Genomic DNA, 23727 nt, shown 5'->3' on the forward strand with positions numbered 1-23727 from the left:
CATCCGGGCCCTCGGAGCCGAACTGTTGGAATCAAGGACGGAGGGATTCAACACACCCAAATGCCAGAAGTTGCCAGAGTAAAGGGGCAGAGTGTACAAGGAGGAAGGACATAGAACCCCAAACAGGGCACAGTCCTATGTAGGACAGACACTGAGGGGACAGCATTCTACAGGATGGACACTGAGGAGACAGCATTCTACAGGACAGACATTGAGGGGACAGCACTGTATAGGACGGACACTGCGGCAGCTGGAGCACCGTTCCACATGGAAGGCCCGTGTGCGAGTGTAGGTGAAGCAGTTTCGTTCTCCCATCTGATGGTAGGTGGTGGGGACTAAGCAGTAGGGTCCTGGAACATGGACCCGTTTCAGGACTTTAAAAACTGCCTTCTCCCGCAGGCTGGTTCTGACATCTGGTGTCTGGTGCCCTGGGAGCTCCCTGAGCAGCGTCCCTGTCTGTCTTCACGCCAGCCTTTCAGCAAATACCCTGACTTCACATGCCCCGGTCTGGGAAAGTCGAGAGTGGCCCACTTCCCTGGACCCAGGACCTCTTGACATCCGGCGTTGTCTTCTGCCTCTCCCGGATTGACGGCCCAATGAGCGAAGGCCGGGTCAGTAGGGTTGGCCAGGCCTGTGTCTTCAAGGGTCAGGGGTCAGTAAAGCCCAGCACACGCTTTCTGATGAACTATCGAGAGCTGACCCCACGTTTGTAACATTAACAGCTGTAGCCCTAGGATCCTTGCCGACAGCGGTTACAGATGGCTCTGTGCCTTCCTCGGAAATCTTCACCAAACCTCACCAGCAGTCCCCTCCAAGGCGAATCTGGCGCAGACTGAAGGCAAAGGGAAAGGGGCGGTCACAGCGGAGACCTGCTTGTGGACTCGCTCCATCCTGTAGGCCAGGAACAAGGATTCATGAACAAGGAGAGGACGGGGTGAGCACTTCCCAGGGACTCTCGTGCTGCACTCAGGGTAAGTATACGTGAGAGACAAGGGCCGGACCAATGGATGGACGTGGCCAAGAGACCACCAATCTCCAACAATATAACTATCGACACCATCTTTAAAGAAGGTTAAAGCAATGTGCATATGACCCCCCCAAGATGACTGCTCCGAGAATACTGAGTGCTAACACACGGCACACACGCACACACGCGCGCGCACACACACACACACACACACACACACACACACACACACTGCACAGCAGCTGTGAGCAGCAACACGACTAGAGGATGTTAGTTACCAGGAGAAAGGCCACTCTTTGTGACAAACACAGAACTAAAGCGAGCAAACCTCCTCGAGGAGCCGATCAGCTCAGGTCATGCAGGGAGGATGCTCCCCCCGCAGTGGACCGGATGTTCTTTAAAAAAGGGACCATTTTATATGGTGAACTATTTCCTTCTGCAAAATCCAATCAACTGCCTTTCCTTCCTCTTAAACGGTCCATTGGGAGGACTTGGTAGCACCAGCCTGGTCTCTGGTAATTAGAATAAATGCTGGTAACCACAGAAGAAGCCCTTCCAATGAGGGTGGGGAGGCCGCTCCCCACCCACCCCCATTCAGCCCTCAGAGTTGTGCATGGCCCCTGGGCCCTGGCCCTGCAAGCTGGCTCAAGTCCACACGGAAGGAAACCCTGGTGCGATGACCATTGGCAAGAGCATCCTGGGGCATTGGTCTCCCACTGTGAAGTGGGGTTGGCCTTGGGTTAGTGGGGGTGTCTTAGCCGAGAGCCCAGGTTTCTAGGATGCCAGTAGAATCATTTCATCCGAGATCTGTTCTTTCCTTCACGGGAGGGAGAGGAAGACTGACATCGCGGCTGTGATGTCAGCGAGCAAGCTTTGGCGGGAGAGCTGCCGGGAGGATGGCTCCTCTTCTGAGAGGACAGACTTCTCCAGCAGCAGGGCTGTGTGCCGGGCTCGGGAGTGACTGCCAGAGATGGTGAGGTTGCTGGAGGCTGACGAAGTTTGGGAAGAGATCACTTAGGACCAGAATGGCTTTCACCTGCGTGTGTTAGCCCAGGCCTGCATCTCACTTTCAGCTCTGGACAGCAAGCGGCCAGCTGTGGCCACAACAGGAGACGGCCCTGGAGTGGGGAGGCAGTGTGGGAAGAATGATACACAGACACGCAAACAGACAGACACACAGACACACACACACACACAGACAGACACACAGACACACACACACACAGACAGACACACACACACAGACAGACACACAGACACTCACACACAGACAGACACACACAGACACGCACACACACACGCACACACACAGACACACACACAGACACACACACAGACACGCACACACACAGACACGCACACACACAGACACGCACACACACACAGACACGCACACACACACAGACACGCACGCACACACAGACACGCACGCACACACAGACACGCACGCACACACACACGCACACACAGACACGCACACACACAGACACACACACAGACACGCACACACACACAGACACGCACACACAGACACGCACACACACACAGACACGCACGCACACACACACAGACACGCACACACACACAGACACGCGCACACACACACACACACCCACACACACTTCCCCACAAGGCTCAGCATGGGAGCTATGCTTTCTTCCGGGTGGGTTAGGGAGAGCGCCCCACCCCAACCCAAGTGTCAGGGGGCCTACCAAATGAAGGGCCTGTGTTGGGTCACAGGGATAAACAGAATCACGGGAGAAAACAAAGGAGACCAGAGGGAAGCGGGCTGCCCTGAGGCAGAAACAACTGCGTCCTACTTGGCATTCCCAGATGGGCTGCGAGGAAATTTACGACAGCCCAGCGCAATGCAGGCCCCTTTGTGAAGCCTTTTGCTCGGCACCGGCACCGAGGGTGACCTTTCTCCAAACCCTGCGCCTCGGTCTTAAAATGACCTGGAATGATTGCCAGATAGTCTTTCAATAACATTACTTAACTAAAAGTCATTACCCAGGGGCAGTCTTAACGTGCTGGCAAGTAAATATACACTGCGTCCGTCGGTGCGCGGCACAGCAGAGCAGGCTGGCTTGCAGGGCGCCGAGCGCATTCAGCATGGCTGTCGAGCAGAGCTGACGCCACCAGGCCTCCAGGGCAGGGCGCCCACGTCCACATTCTCACAAGCAAGGCCTCTGATTTGCGGACTGAGGGTGCGCGATGCTCACCCCAGGAAAGAGGCCTGAAAAACAGATGTTTGTGGGCGCAGAAAAGGGTCCCCAAAAAGCCTGTTTGAGGGACACGAGCTGCTCTTTAACATTTGCCAAAGGTAGATTCCTGAAAATGGGTAGATTGACTTCATCCGGGGCACAACCTCAGCCCCGGCCAAATCTGATGCAATCTGCCTCCTCCTGCTGTGCATGGGGTCGCTGTCCCAGGGCTCTCAGGGTCCCAGCTGTCCTTCTCGGTGGGGACCAAGGCACCGGTCGGCGGAAGGAACAGACTGAGGATGAGTGGGACAGAGAGACAAGGGACCCTTCCAGAAGCCCACAGGCAGGGGGATGAAAGGAGAGTGGGGCCTTCCATGTCACACTGTGGATTCTAAAGTTCAAAGCCCAAACCAAACTCTGGTCTGTGTGCTGCCCCCGCCCCCCTCGCTTCTGCACCTGTCAGGGCAGTGGCGGTCCTCTGAGTGGGGAGAAGGAGGCCTGCACACTGTGGTGGCCACAGCAGCTCCTGGATGGGTAGGGGGGCAGGGACAAGGGGGCGACTCATGATTCCGAGCGGAATGTCACACTCGTCTAGGCTGAGAGATGACATTCACCACTGAGCACAGGGAAGTGCAGCCCAGACGCCTCCTTGGAGATCGATACTCCAGACAGTCCTGTTTTTCCCCCTTAGCAAAAAGTAATTATACAACAGAAACTTCACAATCAATACTGGTGCAGGCTACCTTAAGCCGGCCACCTAGGTATGAAGGTATGGGCCCTGTCAGCTGTCAACGAAGCCCACCCCATTAAATCCCAATTAAGCCCCTGCTCTGTGCTGCTCATCAAATCCACTGCTGCTTATCTCGGTTCCCGCAGAAAGGAGAGGGTGCCTTTGTTTGCCTTTCTGCTTTTTCATTTCTTCTTCTTCTTCTTCGGTTTTCTGGTCTTGAAGTTCTTTGTGTTGACCCTGAGCAACTGAGGAGCTGGGTCACAGACTGACCAGGTCTGGTTCTTCAAGAAAAGAAAGGAAATGACAAAGGAGCCACTGCTTGGGGAAAATGAAAACAAACCCGACTTTGTGAGAGCCAGGAGGATGCTCAGACGGGAGGCTCAATCCTCCTTTGCCGGTGGAAGGTGGTGGGTGGTGGGGGGAGAATGGGTTACTCTGTTACCCTAGTAAAGGTGCCTGGTGGCTCCTCGGCGTGGCTGCTGTAATGTCCCCCCTGCACAGACACAGACCAGGCATCGCCAGCTTTGGAAAATCCATCCGAATGTCAATTTGACAACTGCTTTCTGGGAGATAGAGCTCGGTCTTATAAACCAATCTACTCCATCAGGAGAGGTGAAAGGGCACAGGGAAATCTCTACCTCACTGAAAAAAAATTTTGACATCCAATTTTCAGGCTGATTTATCAGTGGAAAGCTAAAATTGATAGTTTGCCATTACTGGGTAGCAGCCTGTCTGAGAAAGCTGTTACAATACCTTTCCTGTTGATTTGGCCACGTGAATCAATACAAACCTATACTGTTTCAATTTTGAAAGCATCGATCGCCTGCTCTAAGTTTGGAGCAGGAGCATTCATCAGCAATCATACAAAGGCTCCGGATGTGTTTTCAGGGCGGCTTCGTGGAGATCAAACGACCACATAAGCCCAACTTCAGCTGCTGAGTTGCTCAAGTGCGGCCACCAAACGGTGGTTTCATCTCCTTAACCAGGGGGTTGAGCGGGTGCTGGGATAGTCCACAAAGTGGACATTTGGGCGTGTGCAGCCGGGCCACCTGGGTTTCTCGGTCATTTGAGTTCTTGTCTTACATTAGGCAGGAGCCCCAAGGACTTTTTAGAGTGGATCGTCCTTGAATAATGAAACCAAACACACACTTTCACCTACAGCTGGAAGTGGCCCTCAGCAGAGGGTGACAGATCGAGTGCAGAGAGGACTTTAGACTGAGCCGGACGGTCCTCTCAGGCAGAAAGGACGCCACTGTTACTTCACTCAAAATATGCATGAAAGATGGATGTTTTAAAATGAAAACCACTATTGGTGAGAGCTCCGTGAACAGAAATCCTATTCAAGGCACCCACCAGTGCTCCAGGGTTCCAAGTGGAAAAGGTGGAGACGGGCCAGCGTGGCAAACACAGTGGAAGGCCAGCCGGTAGCTCAGTCTCCCCCAGATGCCAGCACCCACGTTCAGGCTACTGATCCCACAGCCACCCTGTGGGTTATCACCTTACAGATGACCGGCCCTTCTGTGCTTAGAACACGGGTCTTCCTATGGAACCCTGGCCCATCCACGTGCAAACGTGTGCACACGTGAAGCATCAATACGTTTCCTGGGGATGGAAGGGGGGGCTGTTGGGGAGCCAGGAGAAAATGCAAGAGGGGTAAACTACTGAACCCCAGATGGCAAACAGGCCTGATTATGCTCCAAGAGCCACGTGAGCAGGGTACTTGGCTGAGTCCAACACTAAGCCAGTTAACACCCAGATGGTCCCTGGCCATCCAGGGTGAAACCCACTACATCAAAAGGGATTTTACTGTATTAGGTTCTTCGCACAAGGAAAACATGCCCAAGTCACATGTCAAATGAAAACAATAGTGATTCAGAGCCTTAGAAGCCCAGATACTTACCATCTGAATTCTTTTACCAGGTACAATTATACTAGTTAAACAAAAGTAGGGCCAAAGAAAACGGAGTAATTAAAAAAAAGTTAAACCTTTTTTTTTTTTAATGTGACTGCGAGAGTAGTCGGAAAGAAGCGCTCGGGATGTGGTCCACTCACAGGGTCCTTCCAGCCGTGAGGCTGCCTGCGGTGCGGTTTTACCCTGGACTCTGCTCTGCGCGGTGGCTGGAACCCCGTCTTGGGGGCCTACGTCCACCTCGCTAGTGGGCAGGATAAGGGGGGTGAGTTGAGGGTGTGTACGGAGCCTCGGCATCACCAGACTCTAGGATGTGACTTAGGCACATCCTTTGTGTACTTGGATGGGGTTAGTACAGATTCGGCCGCACTGTGTCCAGCCCTAACACCGCTTCAGCTGGGGAGCCAGACCTCTGTTCCCTGGCTCAGCTCTGAGAGAAGACCTGCAGTGACTCTGGACATTTGGGCTGCTGGCGCTGGGCCCTGCCTCTGGCTCACCTCTGCCTGACCTCCAGATCTGGGACTGAGCAGCACCCACAACCATGTGAGCATCTCCTCCAGGTTCCGCGGTTTCTGAGGGTTGCTGAAGCCCAGGGCTGTGAGGCAATGTGCTTATGGAGGGGTGTGTGGGTGGGGACGTGTGTGTAACAGCAGCACTGTGGAGGATGTGGACCATTGGGACATCTTGATTCTCCAACTCCCTGGAACTAGTCTGGTAGTGATTCTTCTAGAAGAACTTATTACCACGTGCTCTCTGGGTAATATGTGATGCAGCTGTGTGACACAGGAGTCGGTGTGCTGCGGCTGACAGGTCAGCGGTTCAAGCCGACCGGCTGTGCTATGGGAGAAGGACGAGGCAGCCTGCCCCTGCGGAGATGACTGCCCAGGGGTGCGATTCTGCTCTGTCCTAAGGGGTCACTGTGCATCAGAATCAACCCATCAGCAACTGGTAAGGTAAACTAATGAGGCTTTCACTGCATTTTGATCAGCACACACTCACTGGCGCTGCGTGCTAACAACCCTGCACGCCACCTGAGCAAAGAAGGCGTCACAGGTGCCTCTGGGTTCAGACAGGGGCCACTGAGTGGACCATGACAAGAGGCCACTTGTGAAAGAGCAAGGGAACACATCTTCACACTGGGTCCTCTCTGGGGCCCCCGGGAATGATGGGTGACCAACCACGGGGAGGGCGCAATGTCCATGCTCTCTCCTGGAAGAGTGGCCTACTGGCCAAATGGACATGATGCATATGGAGAGCCATCTCATTAGTGTGGGTGCAGGGGATTATTGGCCGTGTCTAAAGCACTCTATAACAGCAGAGGCAACAGGGATTTGTCAATCAAGGCTGTCACCCAGGGTGTGATGCCACCCCACCTCTGGTTGTGTGAGCATAAGGCATTCTGGGAGATGCACTACTCTTGATTCGGGTTGGACCTGGAGGAACACCACTCGAGAAGCGAGGCCTCGAGACCCGGGTTCCTTTCTTTAGACACAATGTCAGCAAAGACGGGAGGGGGGCCTCACAGACAGACGGGTAGACAGTGGACTCACTCACTCGGTCATCATGAGGTCAGCACGAAGGGGCGCCCCATGCCGAGTGCCCGAACAACAGCCCACAATACCCCATCACATGCCTCCCCGGGAGAGCGCCCCATTCACCACTGACAGCTGCTGGGTGTGCCTGGTGGGTGATGGGAGAAAGAGAGTCACAAACAGAACTGGGATGGCACCGGCGCCTGCGTCTGATGGTAAGAGACCTCCAGAAACCCTGTCTCGTGTGGTGCGGAGCGGCCTGGACTGTCTTCACTGCGGAAGCAGACGGCTGCTCACACCATCAGCCTGAGGTGCACACGTGCCCTCCTGAGACAAGTCGCACAATGCATGAGAAGAAAGGGGACAGCGTGGCAGCAGGGTGTGCTGGGCACAGAAGATGCCAGCTGGCGAGGACTGCAAGGCTGAGTGAGGCAGGTGAGGAAGAAGCTTGGAACTTCCCAAGGTCATTGTTCCCACTTCTGATACGAGTTGCAGTAATAAATGACTTTAGAAGAATTAATAGCAAACCAGTCCCTAGGAGGTGGAGATGAATCATGTCCTAAATGGCCAATCCTTCCAAAGTCAACACTGGGGGGACTGACCACCAAAACAGGAGAGTGCAAGAAAGGGGTTGCTCTCTACACCCACGGCCCACCAGCCTCTGCCACCCAGTCTAAAGGGACAGCCTGGCCTTTGACTTCTGTCAGGGCCTACTCTGCCGTCCACCAAGAGGGCTCCGGCTCATGTCGCACGCATTTATTCTGAACCAGACAAGCTCTTGCAGCCACACACGTGTCTTAGTCTCTTTGGGGTACCTTCAAAAGCAAGGGCCAATTCAAACAGGGCCTTCCCAGGGGATGAGTCAGCCAGCTCACTCAGGGCAGGGAGGTCAGCTCGGTGGGTCTGAGGGCTGCTGAGGGCTCTGTTTAATTCCAAAGGGGTCAGCCTGGTGGAGGCTCTCGGCAGAGGCCACCGGATTTTATTTGGAAGAAGTCTGAAGAAACTTCAACATGGTCTGGGTGAGAGAAAGGCCAGGAAAGTCCAACCAAGGGGTGTGTCCCACCACAGCCGTGCCCTCGCTGGCCTTCCAGGGCCGCCCTGTGAGACGTTGACCCTCGCTGGCCCTGTGCTGGTCCCTTCAGAGGAACGGGAACCAAGTCCCACAGAGCGGCCGCACTGCTGTATTGGCAATGTGGTGGGGACCATCTTCAGAAGTAGGTCACGATGTGAGCATGCGGCTTTATGTAGAGATCTTTTTGTTTTGTGAAGGTTTCTAGGATTTACTTTGTGACTCACCCTTGGGCCAGACAGCAGCTTCATAATGCTTAAGGGCTCTGTGCTTTACGGCAGGGCCCTTAATGGAAAAGTTAATGTAGCATTGAAGCTGAGCGCTCTGGTTGGCGGTGGCAGTAAAACCTTTAGATCACGGGAATAACACATCGTTTTTCTTCCCCTCCTGCACCCTTCACCGAAAGCAAAAGCAAGGAGTAAATAAATACAAGTGTGGGTTACAGTCTCTAATTAATCCCTGACACACTGCATCCTACGTAGACATATTTCCCCTCATAAATGTAAGGAAAGGGTATTTAAAACGTAGGTGTCGCATCCCCAATGCTGACAGAGTAATGATTGATTTATTGGCTGGTAAATACCACTCCTAATAAGAGAGGTAGCTATGAACTGTTGGGTTGGCTAAAATTTTTCAAAGTGCCATGAACTTCCAAAAGAACAACCAGACCTGTCTTGGAAGCAGTGCATCCAGAATGCTCCCTAGCAGTGAGCATGGCGAGACTCGTTTCTCTGACTCTGGAAGTGCTATCCGGAGAGCCCAGTCCCCGGAGAAGGACGTCATGGTTGACAAAGAGGGCTGCAAGAACGTGCAGACCGGGCAGGACAAAGACTGGCACCAGGGCTGTGACAGTGAATGGTGACAGGACGGCTGTGAGGCTGGGGCAGGGCCGGCAGGGCTTACCTCTGCTACACAGGGGACTGTTCCCAGTCAGAACCAACTGGAAGACAACTAACACCAGCATGAATCACAGGGATCAAAAAAATTAAGGCCTGCCCTGAGTGAAGAAGCGGGCCTAATTATTTCCCTTCTGAAACCTCTCCTATTTCTGATCACATGTTCAAGAGCGCTTGCAACGCCAAACCCAGCTCTGGCGTGTATTATCAATCCAACCTCTTCACAGCTGTGAATCCATGGACAGCCAACTCGCCACCGGGTTAGTGTTTCTGGGGAAACAACGCAAAAAAGCTGTCACAAGGTGTGTTCCTGGTTTGTATAAAAATATGGTTGTGTGTGTGTGTGTGTGCGGGGGAGGGGGATGTTTCCCACGTGGTGGAAGCCAGGAGTGGCCCATGTTCACACGTCAGGTGAGAAGGTGAAGAGGGGAAAGACTCAAAGGCAGGCCCTGAGGAGGAGGTGGGGACGGCCCTGGGCTTTGAGCACACTTGAGAAGGTCTCTAAGACTCGCTCTTCCAAGAGAATGCCCCAAGTGTCCGGCAACACATTGGACTGTGAGCTGCTGAGCACGCACGGTGCGAGCCACGGACTTGGGAAGAGACAGTGTGTTAGAAAGTTCTTAAGTCAAGATGGATGACGGAGCCGTAGTCCCAAATGCATGAAGGTGCACTGTGGGTCCAGGGAGAGGAGTACATTCACACTCCAGTGGACACACGCAAACACTGTCCTACTGGTTATTTTATATGCCAAGAAAGTAGGTCGCATGCTAACTAATGAGAGTTAAAGACCCTGAGATTTAAAAGAAAATGGACTTGTATTTTAGTTCACATGACAAGCAATGTGCCCCTGGGATGACCTGGGATTGAACACTACTTGCCAGCCTGAGCACCTGAAGCAGGAAGCACGCAGCCTGCTGGTCAAAGCACCGTGCTTTAGGTGGACTGTAAGTATTTTTGGAATTTTGTAATGTTAAGAAGTGATCTCACTTGAGGAACAAGTAGTAAGACCCTACACAATAATGAAAACAATCATAGCTTACATTTGCCCTGTCTTCTTAATCTTCACCACCTAACTACAAGGCAAGTACCCTGGTGGCGCAGTGGTTAAGTGCCTGGTTGCTACCTGAAAGGTCGGTGGTCCAAACCCACCAACTGCTCCGAGGGAGGAAGATGAGAGTCTATTTGCTTCCATAAAGATATCAAGCCTTGGAAACCCTATAGGGCAGTTCTATTATGTCCTACCAGGTCCCTGTGAGCAGAAACTGAGTTGATGGCAATAAGATTTTATGCATTAATAAATCAAATGTTGAATGTTAAAAATAGTTCACTGGTGCTTTCAAAATCTGTGTCCTCAGATCTTTCCAGGAAAGCGAAGTGACCGACCAGCGCCCTCTCTGACAAAGGGGCTCTGAACACAGCAAGGACTGGCACCTGGAGGGGCAGGGAGGGCGCGGCTGGGGTTCACAATGGAAACGAGCCTGTGGCTCTCCAGGGCAGGGGATGGACACGGGCAGCAGACGGGGAAGCAGCCGCTCCTCCAGTTCCCAAACGCGGCAGGACCGCAGGATGATCGCAGAGTGAGGACAGCAGGCTATTGAGGTGGCAGTCAAACCCACCGCAGAGGAAGGTGAGGCTCTCTGCCCCCTAAAGATCTGCAAGCTCCCAAGTACCAAGGATCGGTTCTGTGCCCTGCAATAGGGTCAGAGTCCACTGGACTTGAGGGTGCTGCTCTACCAGAGGCGCTCAGAGGTGCAGTAGTTAAACCCGTTCACTGGTAGGTCGGCGATTCAAACCCACCGAATCATTCTGAGGTGGAATGATGAGGCTGTCTGCCCCGTAAAGGTCCACAGTCTGGGAAACCTGCCACGGTCACAGCGAGTGGGGTTGACTAGTGGCAGTGGCGTGGGGTGGATTCCAGGAGATCACAGAGAGGCCCAGTGACTTGCTAAGCAGCTCGCTGAATGGTGGCCCAGCAGCCCCTTGGTGGAAGGAGACCTGGCTGGCTGTTCCCGCAGTTCCGAGGCAGAGGGTCGCTGTAAGCTGGCACAGCCTCACTCCCGGAGTGAGGGTTGGCTTACACCCGGATCCTGGCACTGTGTGCAGCCTGAGACAAAGCCAGCATCAGGGGGTGATTTGAGAGAGGAGCAAAAGCCAGGCCTGTGGGAGAGCCGAGTTCACCCCGCAAGGTTGCCAGAGCCACCTCCATGGTTCACGAGCGCATGGAGGAGTCCGGACAGAGCACCCAGCTGGTGCCTGAAATAGCGGTGGTTCAAACCCACCAGCTGCTCCTCAGGGGAAAGGCGAGGCACCAGTAACTCTGCCGAGTTCAGCATCAGCCAGGCAAGCAGGCCTACGTTTAAAACCATTAAAATGACTAATTCCTAGGAAGAAACCAGGAGCCCTGCTGGTACGCGGAGGGTTGCTCCGGGGAAGGTCAGCAGTTTGAAACGCTGAGCTGCTCCACAGGAAGAAGATGGGTCTTTCTAGTGCCGTAAAGGGTTACAGTCCACCTGTCCCACAGGGTCACTGTGACTCCGCGGGAGGGAGCTGAGCCAGGCAAAATTCGAGATGATGTAGCTGACCTTGTTTTGAATTGATGGAAGGATTGACAGACATGTTCCTCCTGAACAGGGACATCAACGGCTGAAAGTGCCCTTGAGAGAACCACGAAGAGCTGTGACCTGTGGCTGGAAAGCCAGCCCAGTGACCCCAGAGTGAAACTTCTCATCAGCCATGAATCCAGCAGACGAGAGGATGTGAATAAGGTGCTGGGCCAGTGGTCTAGGTCACACCTATATTAACTTACAGCTCAAACCACTGTGGTGTGTGACCCCCAGTGTCTGTCAGCAGACAGCCTCATCCAACTCCCTAGGTGCCCCTGGAGGTGCTGAGCCTGCGGGCTCCCAGCCTGTGCTTAGTGCTGTATGCTAAGATGCTCTAAGGAAGACTTGTGGGCCGCGGGCCCTTGGTTAGTGAGCAAGCTTTACAAGCGCCTCCAGAGCACTCCTCCTTGGCGGCTTATTGGCCTTCCTAGCCCTCAGCTCCGGCGCCCCCAAAGGCAGATGTACCTCAGCTGTAAGATTTAGTCCAGGGTGGGGAGCCCATCGCCCCGCTGCTTCCGTCTGGGTTTCCATCGCGAGTGCTTGTGGTCAAGGGCAGCTTGGTAACTCCTGTCCGGTGAATGGTCCCGCAGAAGGCAGCTGCTCCAGAGAACACGCTGGTCTTCCGCAGGGCACTGGAGGTGACTGCCTGCACCTCCCCACGAGCTAGAGAGACCTCCTTGGAGCTGCCCACCCTGAGTGGCTGTCTGACTTGTGGTCAAAGAGCCAGGCGGTCACTGTTCTTCAGGAAGTTTCAGTTAGGGTGGGTTTTGATCCCTCTTCCCCCCCCCCGCCCACCTAACTTGGTCCTAGTGATCTCTGATGAAATTGAGCAAAGACAGCGGAGTCACCCCCCTTTTCTGGGGGCCTCTGTCATGTTAACAGCGAGAGTCTGCCAGGTCCATTCCACTCCTGGGGACTCGATGTGCCCGAGCAGCGCTGGGGCTTAGGGGATTCCTGACCGCCTGGCTCCCCTCGTCCCGTCCATGTTTGCTGAGGTTTCTGCCGAGGTGAGGAGCTTGGGTAACGCAGTGCCTCAACCCCACTGGGCAGCTCCACAGGGCGAGCCCTGGTGGTGAGCTCGCAGGAGGAAGACAGTACCCTGGGGGGTGTCCCACTCTCTCTTCCCATAGGCTCGCTGTCCTGGTGGGCTGGTGTGCTTTCTTCAAGACAGCTACTGAAACGTGCATGAAGGTCAGTTACATGGTCTTGTTCCATCTTTTCCCATGATGATGCTGTATAAGAATATGCACTCCAGGACCCCTCACTGACTGGATACTTCACAGCCCACAGCAGCGCCCACGGCCTGCCAGCATCATGTGAGCTGGGATGGTCAGGACGATGACCAAGAATGCACCCACATGGTCATCGCAGAGAGAAACACGTACCTCGCTCCAAGGCCACCTGACTATCCATGGCACACAGGTTACCTGCACGGTGATTACACTAGCAGGTTCATCTTTTCAGAGGACACACGCTCCCCACTTGTGCGGCCACGCTCTTCAAGTTCAGGGGGCTGAGAGCTGGGAAGACTCACACTGCCCTTCGCTCACTGACCCACGGCTGCCCGCCTGTGGGCATCTCTTCTCCTGGACATCCTCATGGTTGTTTACAAACGTCAGGGGAAAGCTCGGGTCAGAACTATCGGTTGGAGGTCTTGTATAATCACAAACAGTGTGAAGAATGAAAACAGAAGACAGAACACAGAGCACCTCTGCCCAGCGTCCTCCTCCTGTGCACTTTCCTCCTTTTAAAAATCCTTTTATTAGGGCTCATACAACTCTTATCACAATCCATACACGCATCAATTGTATAAAGCACATCTGTACATTCATTGCCCTCATCCTTCTCAAAACATTTGCTCTCCACCTAAGCCCTTGGCATCAGGTCCTCATTTTTTCCCCTCCCTCCCAGTATCGCCACTCACACCACTGGTCCTGAGGGGATCATCCGCCCGGGATTCCCTGTGTTTCCAGTTCCTATCTGCACCAGTGTACATCCTCTGGTCTAGCCAGACTTTCAAGGTAGAATTCGGATCATGACAGTGGGGGGGAGCAGAGGGGAGGAAGCATTTAGGAACCAGAGGAAAGCTGTATTCTTTTTTTTTTTTGCTGCTTGAAATAGTTTATTGTATTTATGTAATAAATCCTCATGGAAAATTATGGTTTGGCTTAGCTCTCTGCAACCTGCTCCTGAGCTCTGAGGAAGCTTGCCTTCTTCTGAGCTACCCGATCTTTCTTCTGGGCAAGAGACATCTTGGGATGATTCCACCTCTTCTTCACATCTCTCTTGGGCTTCTTCTCATAGACCAGGTTCTCTCGTATAGTGGCATGTGCTTTCTTGTACATCTCCTCCATCATATCAGGAGTCACGTTGTTCTTTATGTATTGAGAGAACTGTTTCTTGTAAGCATCTTCATCCTCTTCCATTAGGTAGCGCATGTAGTCGGCGACGTTCTGACCCAGGATGTGTTTTCGATGCACCTCTGCATTGAATTCCTTGCTTTCTGAATCATAACCAGGGAATCGCTTGGTACTATGAGGGATAGACAAGCCTCCGTCCACAGCCCCCTTCAGAGCCCCAAACACTTTATTTCCAGTGGTGGTCCTGGCAAGGCCGGCATCCAGAAAGCAGGTGAAGGCACCAGGTTGACCGTCAATGCTTTCCACATTGTATTCATCTCCAGTTACCTCCACTTGGTCTTCATAGATTTTGTCCATGCCAAACCTATTAAGAAGCCTGCGGGCCAGCAGCAGGCCAGTACAATATGCTGCAGCGTAATTGGTCAGGCCGACTTTCACACCGTACTTGGGAAGTTCGTGAGCATAAGCTGCACAGACAATCATGTCCCCTTCGATACGGGCATAAGCGATCTGGCAGATGATATCCCTGTTAGTTACACGAACTATCATCCTGTATTTGGGTATATTGTACTTATTTTTATCTTGGATTACCAAGCGTTTTCGAGCCTAATAATCAGTTTTGCCCTCTCGTCGTCTTCTAAATTTCACTTGGTATCTCTTGAAGTAGGCCTTGTTCTTGACAACTTTAACAAACCCCATCCTGCGGAAAAGAGAGCAGCGTTCGTGGATTGCCACAGACCGGCAGGGCGAACGGCTCTACAGGGGGTGGGAAAAGCGAAAGCTGTATTTTTCATCAGTGCTACGTCGCACCCTGATGGACTCATCTCTTCCCCGAGACCCCTCTGCAAGGGGATCTCCAGTGGCCAACAACTGGGCTTTGGGTATCCACTCTGCACTGCCCCCTCATTCACTATGGTGAGATTTTTTTGTTCTGATGAGGCCTGCTCCCTCACGTGCATCTTCACGTGTAGCGGAGTAGAGCGTCCGACCGCTTCTGAAGCAGCAGCTCGTCATGGCGCAGCTGCCCCTGTCTGCTTCCCGCCTCCTCCAACGTCGGGCAACCCCAGGTCGTGCACAGTCCCTTGGCACAGAAGAGTGAGAGTTCTAACAGCCTGCTCATCTCGACCCTGTACGACAGGGCAGACTTCCCCTCGCGGTTTCCAGGGCTGTACATCTCTAGAAGAGCACAAGCCTCGTCTTTCCCTCTCACTGGTGAGTTTGAACTACAGCCCAATTTATAACCCACTGCAATACCAAAACCACAACCTCTAAAGCTACTGTCATGGCTGACGCATAGCAACCCTACAACGGTGACGAAGAATCATTTTCCCGAGGATGTGAGCTGGTTGTTTTAAAACATGGAGTGAGATGGCGGAGTGTGTCTGTGAAACGCCGCCCTGGTGCTGTGCACATTGGGCTGTTGGGGAGCGCCGAGGCGGTACACTCGGTAGAGTTACCGCCATGGAAACCACTGCGGTGCTGCTCCCTCCTCTCCTACAGGGTAGAAACAGACGATAGCTGTGAGAGCCAGAGGCAGCAGTGTGGACTAGAGCCTGGGCTGCGGAAGGCAAGGTCAGCAGTTCAGACCCAGGAGCAGCTCTGAGGGAGACCGATGAAGCCTCTCACCCCCACCCCCCCCTGCAGGGTGGCTGTGAGTCTGAATCGGGGTGGGGGGTTGGGTTTGCTTTGGGGCTATGCGGCCCTCCCTCTCGTAAGGGCAGGACGGGAAGCCCCTGCCCTCTCCATCCTCGTCTTCAGGCCTCAGGATGAAGTGAGCCGTGACGACAGCAAACAAGCATGTCTCTGTACTCCACAGGGCTCGCTCCGTTACGTAAAATGCCATACACATAAATAGTCATGAAGGATGGCTTCAAAATACAGCTCTCTAGGGACCGGCCGTGCAGCTGCGTATGCAGGGAGCAAGGGGCACCCGGCGTCAGCATTCCTGAGCAGGGAGCAGCCCCTCTGCATTCCGCCGGTCGGCCTGCAGGCAGGACCCACTGAGGCCCGTGCACACAGGCTCCAGGAGCCACAGCTTAGCTCCTGTCGGCTCACACTGCACGCTGGAGTCACTGAACATATTGTTTTGGGGAACGTAGTAAAATTTCAATTAGAAAATTCTAATTAAAAAAGTGAGCTGATTAAAAAAAGCAACACATGAAAAGAATGCAGTGATTTGTTTCTCACAACCTAATGACCTGTCATCTCCAACAACCCTCCCTCCCAGAGGGCTTGGAAAGACAGACACACAGACACAGACACACACACACACACACACACGTTTCTACAGTTTGATCAACACCCATATTAATTAGTAGCCCAATCAGGCATGGAGGGAGGGCGGTTATGCATCTGGAGGCCAGGCTCCTGTGGAAAATGTTGAAAAATCTGCAGGTGGGGTCTCATGACCGGGGACACGCGAAGGAAAGGCACTCATTTTCATCGCCGAGGTGTGGCTTTCTTCAGGCCACGCCAGCAGTCTGGGGTCAGTTATGTGGGGTCTCGTTCACAGCGTCCTTCCAGGGCCAGCATTTTTGAGCTGCGGGTAACCCCACTGACTGGGCACTGTGAGACTCAGCTTCCTTGGAGAGGCTTATTAAAATAATTAGCTCGATTTCCACCAATCTCCACATTACCTGTGTATACACATACCCGTATTTCACATATGTACTATACAGATACATGTATTTCACCCACATATATGCATGGCATGGTGCCGAAGAAACAGCAGGAATCAAAAGTTCCTACAGGTCTCAGCCTAGTGACCCTTAAGGCCCAGACTGCCAACCTCCATCACCACGCCTGGCTCCGCCCTGGGCTGCATGCAGGGAAAGCACGTTCTGCCATATTCCTTTTCAGAAGTGTCTGCAGATGCCTGTCACCTCCACGCCTTGGTTCTTCAGTCCCACTCCTCTTTCCTGCATAGCCACCCCCTCTTTTCCTACTCCATGATCTCCACTGTCTCTGACTAACTGCACGCTCCGCCACCTGATCCACTTAGTTACGCGTATCTTCCACATCCTGTCCCACTGACGGGTCAATGCAACCAGCAAGACCGATCCAGAGACCACCATATATTCCTCACAAGACATAGCGCTGAGACCACCATGGCTCCTGACAAGGCACTCTGGGGCTCTAGTCTCAACTCAAGGAGGCCTGGCGGTGCAGTGGTGAGTGGTAGGGGCCTTACAAGCTGGAATTGACTCCATGACTGTTTGTTTTGTTTGTTCGTTTGCTCAGTTTCAACGCCTGGGTGAACATTTCTACTGCCACGAGTCACCGGGGAAGTCAACGCCGTCCTAGAGCCGTGCGTCCCCCAGACCTTGAGCAGCGCCCACATCTATCTCCATCCGCTCTGTAGGTCAGGGAGGTCTGACCTTCTGCCTCAGACAGCAGTTGGAACACGAGGCCTGGAGGCTGGCAGGGATGTGGAAATGCCGGCTGTGTGTCTTAGGACAGCTGCAGCGAGAGTGGGGTGAGGGGATCTAACTGGGTGTGCACAGTAAGTGGAGTCCCCACTCTAGCCACCAGGAGACAGTTACTTAAACCAGGGGTGCTCCAGGCGGCTCTGACTCGAGGGACCGCAGACCCCAGGCCTCTGCTTCTGAGGTGCCTCTGGATGGATCCGAACCACCACGTGTCGGTTAGTAGTATAGCACTCAGCTAGCTGGGCCACCCAGCGACTCCACGTACCTAAAATCATGACGACACATCTAAAGAAGGCCAAAATCCTCACAAGCGGACTGAAAGGTAACATCATGACAAAAGGTTGAAGTTGTCAAGGATTTGACCTTGTTTGCATGCTCAGCCAGTGCTCACGGAAGCAGCAGTCAGGAGATGAAGTGACGAGGTGCATGAGGCCAGTATGCTGCACAAGACCGCCTTCAGAGTGTCGGACCGCAAGGATGGGACTCTGAGGGCTAAGGCTCTCCTGACCCAAGCCCCAGGAGTTCCAATGGTCTCACATGCGTGTTAAAGTTCAGGAAGACCATAGAAGAACATATGTGTGTCACGTGTGGTCCTGGAGGAGCCTATGGAAAGCACCATGGACCGCTATAAGGATCTGGGAAGAAGTCCGCCAGAGTGCTCCTTGGAGGCAAGGATGGCGAGACTTGATCTTACGCATGTTGGACATGCTTGGAGAAGTGGAGGGGCAGCGACAAAGAGGAAGGCCCTCAAGTGGCTTCAGCCAACAATGGGCTCAGGCACAGGAACATTGTGAGGGTGGCGTGGGCCGCGTTTCGTTCTGTGGTGGGTAAGGTCCCAGTGAGCTGAAGCCTACTCGATGGCATCTACCAACAATGAAAAGTGACCTTTTCACAGACAATCACTGGAGAGAAAACAGATCCAGTTTCTATTCTTCAGACTGGACGACGGCGCCATCTGTGTGCGCATGGAAGTAGCTGAGAAAATGTGAGTTGGAATTTGTCTAACTTTCAAACAGGAAACAAGCAATACCATCTTGTAATGCTTGGTATTAAAACCAAAATAGTGTGGCAAATCCCAGGCAGAGACAGCTAGAAAAACCCTTCCTTCTGTATCATTTAAAGTTTGTTAATAGTTCATTTTTAAATTCTTGTACAGCCAACATTCACTCCTTCTCACGTCTAGTGTTACCACATTTGACATATGTCCAAGGCACTCACTCCACAGCCAAGATTCATTCCAATCACGCTCTAATGTGCGTGGCCCCTTCTAGTCAACTCTCCCCTCTGTGTTCCGGTCAGCGGTGCCCGGCTTCCTCCCTTTAGCAGAATTGCTCGGAGGTTCCGTTCCCTAGCCGAGTAGCCGCCCATCTCATGGGCCTGCCAGTCTGCTCCTCTACTTACCAGGTGAGACACATCCACGTTGCTTTCCATCTGGGCCACCAGTACGCACTGTGCATGAGCTTTTGTCGTTTCCCTTGGGCGGCTACCTAGGGGCAGGGCTGTCCCCACGCAGGTGAGGTGGATCGCTGACTGTGTAGGAAGCAGCCAGGCTGTTTCTCAAAGACGCTGTATCCGTTTGCATCTCCATCAACAGTGTTCCAGTTGCTTCACATCCTTGTCAGCACTTGGCATTGGGAGGGTTTTGTTCTGTTTTAATTCTAACCATTCTAATAGGCCTGTCACAGCCTCTCATATGGCTTTAATTTGCGTTTCCTTAATAGCTAAGGGTATCGGGTACCTTTTCAAGTGCTTATTTACTATACATACATATATATATATATATCATCTGTGGTAAAAAGTATTTTTTGTTCCCCCATTTTGCCTGCTTTCTTACTACGATGCTTGTTTTTCACGATTTTCAAAACCTCTCTCCCAACGTCTTCCACAAACACCATGTGTCACTCTTGAAGACAGCAGGTGGCCAGCTTTGTGCTCCGGATCTCATGCCTGTCTCTCGTCCAGCCCACAGGCCTTCCTGGTGTCTCTTCTCCAAGCATGGGAGCTGAGTAGTTTAAGTCTCAGTCTGGGGTGCATTATGTGTGCAGTGTAGACCAAGTTCAAGTTTTACAGATGGCTGTCTGATTAGTCCATCACCGTATGTGGACAAGGGGATCATCTGTCTGCTGAATTGAAAATGCCACTGGCCGCATAGCTGCCGACCTACACCTTGCTGCTTCCTGGTCTATCAGTTCACTCCACAGGTGTGCAAGGGCCAGTCCAGCCTCACGTGGCTGTGTGCCACCAGTCCTGCCTCCCTGGGGAGACTTGCTGCCTCACCACTCGGCAGCCTTCTGCGAGGAGCACGCACCATGCTCTCGCTGCTGTCACAGCTGCTCGGGTTCTTTCATCAAGGGTTTACAATGTGCACTGAATGGAGACCTGAGAGCTTCCTTCTTGGATGCTATTCTAGAAGGGGCTGTGCTTTTAATTTCTGATTTTTCAAAGCTAATATACACAGTAACAGTTTAGTCTTGCATTTTACTACTTTTTAAACCCCACTTAGTTCTGGAGAGGCTTTGCAGGCCCTGGCAGGGGTGGGGGGTGAGGGGGTGGCATGGGGTCAGGGGGGACTTTTCCCTGCAGACAGAGCTGAGTCTTCCAGTTCAGCTGAGTCTTCCAGTGGGCCTCATGTTCACGTCAGCTGCCTCATTGTACGAGGTCGGGTTTCTGTGATGAGGTCGGGGAGGGCTGCTGATTGCAGACATCTGTGCCCCCCTTTTTCATCCCAAGCCTGAAGCAAACTACACTTTTTGTAGAAGTCCTTCATCTGGTCAAGGAAATTATCTGTCTCATGCATGGACTGATGAGCCCCTTTCCCATGAAGGAATGCGGAATTCCATTGAATCCCCCTCTGGTAGGTTTGCCGGTGCAGTTAAGAACGGGGAAGGGGCCTAGCTAACCACCTCGGGCTTTCCTACATGCCTCCACGCTCCATGCTTCCTTCTGGCACCAGCCACGCCCTCCACAGCACTCTCCCATGCTGGGTGCCAACAGCTACTGCAGTGCCCACGCGGAACTCACAGACCACACTCACAGGTGAGGGTAAGGAGAGTCGTTGGTCCACAGCAGTCAAGTCTCTCTGGCCTCAGCCTCTCAGCCATGTGCTCCCTTGGCTTTGGCCTCTCTCTGCCTGTGGCTCAAAGCCCCGTGGTCTGGGGCCAGATGAAGAGGGGCTTCCCCACAGTCTCAATGCTGCTCCTGAGCCTCCATGTCACCATCCTGGTGCCTCGGCACTGGACAGTTTCCTTCCGTTCAGGCAGAGGTTTCAAATGTGCTCTCCCAAAGGCCCCTGGATTTCTCTCCATGTCCCAGTAGCTCTTAGATACGGAGGAAAGGCGCTGGTGCCCATGTGGCTTTTGTCTTTTAGCCGACCACACCACACACCACACCAAAAGAAGGATGGTATCTTAAGTTACACCTTCTAGTACAGTAGTCTGAAAGATGCTCCCAACTAAACTGAGGGTGTGAACCAAGGCTATTGAAGGTCAGGGTTTCACCCCACCTAGCCCCTAACAGGGCCTATGCTCCCTCGTAACTGGGGTCTGAGCCAAGAGAAGGTACAGAGTCCAGAATTACAGTCCATCACAGAGGGAGTGGTGGCTACAAGGGAATTTTAATGGACGACGCTAGTGATTAGGTAGTGTTTCTTCTTTTGTGTGTTAATAGGCAAATTACACAGAGTATCAGATGTTAAACTAGCTGTAAATTCCCAGTCCTGAGCAGTGACTTTTCCAACATATTGTTGGATTTCACTTGCTAATGCTTTGCTGAGAGTTCGTAAGTTATGTTCATGAGAGATGCTGGTTTATAGTTTCCTTCCCTTGTAATGCCCTCTTCTGGCTTCAGTAAAATGGAGTCACCGGTCCAATAAAAATGTTGGCAAGTATTCCTTCCTCTTCTATTTTTGGAAAAGACGATATAAAATTCGTGTTATTTCTTTCCTAAACGTTTGGCAGAATTTGCCAGAGAACTAGATGGGCCTAGCAGCAGTGAGCGAGTGATTTTGCGTGTGGGGGGAAGACTTTAACTACTAATTCAACTTAGTTTACATGGTTCTGATGACCTAGCTCTGCTGAGTGAATTTTAAGTTTTTGTCATTCAAGGAATTGAGCCATTTTGTCTAAGCTGCTGAGTCCCCTGTACTCCCCCTTGAAGTTGACAGGGTCTGCTGTGATAACTCCTCCTATTACTATTTTGGCAACTTATAGTTTTCCGTATATTTTTCTGTATATTTGAAATGAAATTGTTTGTCATTAAGGACCCCAAGTCCACTTCAGTTTATTCTCCTCCTTCTTCAGCCTCTCAGAGCAACATTTACATCTGAGGGGCAAGGGATCTGGAAGTTTTGCTGTTTTTTTTTATGGAGCACATTAAATTTATTAATTAATTCTAATGATCTATTTATCCATGTATCTATTCTTATTAAACCTGTCATATTTTTGTCCCTCCTTTTCCTTGTTCCTGCACTTACCCCTGACCTCCTCTAGGCCTAACGGCTTGTCGACTAGTGCACAATTTACTACATTTCTTTTATATTTTTCTTATAACAATGGTGATATTATTTATCTTTATAAGGTTGATTGAGTTTGCTAAGCATAATGTTCTCGAGTCATGTCCATGTCTTGCAATATTTAAGAGAGTTTTTGTTTTCTATTGATGCATAAAATTCTATAATGTGAATGGACCACAGCTTGTTTATCCATTCCTCTACAGTTGGGGTTTTTAGTTATTTCCATGGTTTTGCTGTTGTGGAAATTACTGCAATAAGTAAAGGTGTACAGATGTCTGCTGGTGTTATAGTTTTAATTCCTTTTGGGTATACTGTATATACTTGAGTATAAGCTGACCCAAATATCACCCACCATATATACCGAATATAAGCCAACCTGAGGATAAGCCAAGGTACCTAATTATTACCTGGGAAACCAGAAAAACTGATTGACTCGAGTATAAGCCTAGGGTGGAAAATGCAGAAGCTATTGGTGAGTTTCAATAATCAAAACAAGTGAAAATAAAATTACTAAAAATTGAGACATCAGTGGGGTAATGTATTTAAATGTTTATTTTAAATGTAAAAATATAAATAAAAGGACAACAAGTCAATTAACATTAGTAAACCAGCACGGTAAGTGGAAAATAGGTTCAACGAAAACAATAAGGTAGCAACAATGATACCTTAAGAGTACTATTCCCTGAGCTCAATCAGCAACCAGCCACCAAGCTAAAATGTAAAGAGTTGAAATCCTTCAAAACTGGATTCCTCATCATCGTCTGTATCCCAGTGCAGAGCTTCAGCTGGTGTGAGGTCATCATAGACGCTGTCCTCCCTGAGATCGCCGTCATCACCATCACTGCTGTCATTTTCATACAAAGCGCAGTCTTCACTGCCATACACAGCATTGCTAATACTACATGTCTGGAAGGCATGTCACACCATGTCTTCTGGAATGTCTTCCCATGCATTTTGAACCCACGTTGCTATTGACTCTATGTCAGGCGTCATGAGATTTCCTCCTTTTGTCAGTCGGGCTTGACCAGATGACATCCATTCATGCCACATCCTTCGCACATGGTATTTAAAAGGCTTATTCAAAGATACACATCATAGGACGCCTCTGATTGGTTAGATGTGAGTAAACAAACATTCAAAGCCCTGCAGTGTCAGCGGAGCTTTGAATGAACAGCGGAGAAACGGCAATCACCTACGAAATAAAGGGCACTAGTTCCATTACCTTAAGGGGGGGGGGCAGTGAGATGTTACACCTCACTGGGGTACCACTGACCTTTGTATAACCCGAACTCGGCTTACACACAAGTATATATGGTAATTTTGCCACAAAACCCGCATTAAAAAAGTGCTGAAAAAGTCAGCTTATACTCGAGTATATATGGTACATGCCCCGGAGAGCTTGCTGGGTCCCCAGGCATTCAGAGCTGCACTCATGGGCGAGCCGTGCTGGTTTCCATAACGGCTGCACACTTCCACAGTGCTGCCAGCAATGTCAAAGCTTCCCTCTCTCTGCGTCCTC

At 51.8% G+C, this 23727-nt stretch overlaps 1 protein-coding gene and 1 pseudogene across 5 annotated transcripts in view; both read right to left on the reverse strand.

Annotated features, from left to right (window-relative positions):
* The window catches only part of NBEA (neurobeachin), a 514531-nt gene that overhangs the window by 172455 nt on the left and 318349 nt on the right, over positions 1-23727 (reverse strand). The window lies entirely within an intron of this gene.
* LOC142461623 (large ribosomal subunit protein uL18 pseudogene) lies at positions 14003-14984 on the reverse strand (annotated as a pseudogene).

Source organism: Tenrec ecaudatus, chromosome 11 (assembly GCF_050624435.1).
Source record: "Tenrec ecaudatus isolate mTenEca1 chromosome 11, mTenEca1.hap1, whole genome shotgun sequence".
Taxonomy (NCBI): domain Eukaryota; kingdom Metazoa; phylum Chordata; class Mammalia; order Afrosoricida; family Tenrecidae; genus Tenrec; species Tenrec ecaudatus.